Source organism: Dipodomys ordii, unplaced genomic scaffold (genome assembly GCF_000151885.1).
Source record: "Dipodomys ordii isolate 6190 unplaced genomic scaffold, Dord_2.0 Scaffold89, whole genome shotgun sequence".
Lineage (NCBI taxonomy): Eukaryota > Metazoa > Chordata > Mammalia > Rodentia > Heteromyidae > Dipodomys > Dipodomys ordii.
Window position 1 is genome coordinate 6,318,690 of NW_012267305.1, and position 2,718 is coordinate 6,321,407.

General features: G+C 45.8%; 1 pseudogene; it reads left to right on the plus strand.

Annotated features, from left to right (window-relative positions):
* Positions 1-337: 337 nt before the first annotated feature.
* Positions 338-1,683, plus strand: LOC105992826 (annotated as a pseudogene).
* Positions 1,684-2,718: the final 1,035 nt, after the last annotated feature.

Here is a 2,718-nt window from a genome sequence, read left to right on the forward strand (position 1 = left end):
GGGCCTGGGAGCTGTCCTTGAGCTCGTCTTCTCAAGGCGAGCACTCTACCACTTGAGCCACAGTGCCACTTCCAGTTTTCTGGTGGTGTTGGAGATGAGTCCCACGGATATTTCTGGGCTGGCTTTGAACCGCAATCCTCAGAGCTCAGCCTCCTGAGTAGCTAGGATTACAAGTGTGAGCCACCAGGGCCCAACTATAATTACTTGACACAAGAAATAAAAATAAGATTCTGCTTCTCCCCTGGACTCCTTGGTAGTCTTTTAGCGGGAGTTCCTTGTCGCCGACCCCTTCCCTCCCCAGGTTTTGCCCACGTCACTGACATCCACAGGTCCCAACATGCGTGAGTGTCTTTCCATCCATGTGGGCCAGGCTGGTGTCCAGATTGGCAATGCCTGTGGAGAGCTCTACTGCCTGGAACACGGCATCCAGCCTGATGGCCAGATGCCAAGTGACAAGACCATTGGGGGAGGAGATGACTCCTTCAACACCTTCTTCAGTGAGACAGGCTCTGGCAAGCATGTGCCCAGGGCAGTGCTTGTAGACCTGGAGCCCACAGTCATTGATGAAGTTCGAACTGGCACCTACCGTCAACTTTTCCACCCTGAGCAGCTCATCACAGGCAAGGAAGATGCTGCCAGTAGCTATGCCCATGGTCACTACACCATTGGCAAGATCATTGATCTCGTCTTGGACAAATTCGGAAGCTGGCTGACCAGTGCACAGGTCTTCAGGGTTTCCTGGTCTTCCACAGCTTTGGTGGAGGAACGGGCTCTGGCTTCACCTCCTTGCTTGATGGAGCGTCTCTCTGTGGACTATGGCAAGAAGTCCAAGCTGGAGTTCTCCATTTACCCGGACCCCCAGGTGTCCACAGCTGTAGTTGAGCCCTACAACTCTATCCTCACTACCCATACCACCCTGCAGCACTCTGATTATGCCTTCATGGTGGACAATGAGGCCATCTATGACATCTGTTGTAGAAACCTCGATATTGAACGCCCCAACCTACACTAACCTGAACCGCCTAATTAGCCAGATTGTGTCTTCCATCACAGCTTCACTGAGATTTGATGGGCCCTGAATGTTGACCTGACAGAATTCCAGACCAACCTGGTGCCCTATTCCCACATCCACTTCCCCCTGGCCCCTATGCCCCTGTCATCTCTGCTGAGAAAGCCTACCATGAACAGCTTTCTGTAGCAGAGATCACCAATGCTTGCTTTGAGCCAGCCAACCAGATGATGAAATGTGACCCTTGGCATGATAAATACATGGCCTGCTGCCTGTTGTACCATGGTGATGTGGTTCCCAAAGATGTCAATGCTGCCATTGCCACCATCAAGACCAAGCGCAGCATCCAGTTTGTGGATTGGTGTCCCACTGGTTTCAAGGTTGGCATCAATTACCAGCCTCCCACTGTGGTTCCTGGTGGAGACCTGGCCAAGGTGCAGCGTGCTGTGTGCATGCTGAGCAATACCACAGCCATTGCTGAGGCCTGGGCTCTCCTGGACCACAAGTGTGACCTGATGTATGCCAAGCATGCCTTTGTCCACTGGTATGTGGGTGAGGGGGTGGAGGAAGGAGAGTTTTCAGAGGCCCGTGAGGACATGGCTGCCCTAGAAAAGGATTATGAGGAGGTTGGAGCAGATAGCGCTGATGGGGAAGATGAAGGTGAAGAATACTAGCTGCTGCTGCTTTACACTCCAAGTCTTATGATTGTTTTATTTCTGTCATTGTTTTATTTCTGTGCGTGACTCTTTTAATTCTGACCTGTCAATAAAATGTTTCCATATAAAATAAAAAAGAAATAAAAATAATACCTGAAAGATATTACAGTTAGTCATAGAAGATGAAAACAGGAAGTTGGAATGCCACAGCAGCTATAAAATGTGTGTGTGTGGGGGGGTATAAACTCCATTCGAAGAGGCCACAGAATCTTTGAGAAAAGCAAGTATAAAGGAAGCCCAAGGTAAATGCTATGCTTTGGATTATAACTGTAACCTAAAACTCATATGTTAAAGATTTTTTTCTCAGCTTGATGGGAACAGATGAAGGAAGGATTTGGTGAAGGGAAATTGGATAGAATGGAGGGTGCCTTGGAGGGATATTGGGATCCTGAACCCTCCTTTCTTTGTTTCTTTACTTCCTGACACCCATGAAGTGTGAACATCTTTTCTCTATCATACATCAATGTCACTATTAATTACAAAACAATGGATACAATTAGCCAGGGACTAAGATGTCTGAAATTGTGAGCTCAAATAACCCATCCCACGTTTTAAATATATATTTATATTGTAAAGATACTGTACAAAGTGGTTACAGTTACATGAGTAAGGTAATGAGTACATTTCTTATCAAGCATTTTTACCCCCTCCTTTGTTTTTCACCTATCATCCCTTTGCTCTCTATCTTCCCAACTTCTCTCCTGTCCCCAAAGCTGTAAAGTTCATTTTCAACATAGTGTCTTGTATATCTCATTGTTACAATGGGTCAACATGTTTCCTTATTTCAATATTTCGGTATTTCCCTTCCCCTCTCCAAATTAGAAAAATGTGTAAACAAGATGAAAGGTACTGGAATTAAATACAGTGAAAACGGTGGTTATACCCTGGGGGAAGAAAATACAAGAGAAATTTTAAAAAAAATCACACAGTACATTGTAAATATATTAAAAACAACAGCAAGAAAGAAAAAAATAACATTTGTATCCCTATCTT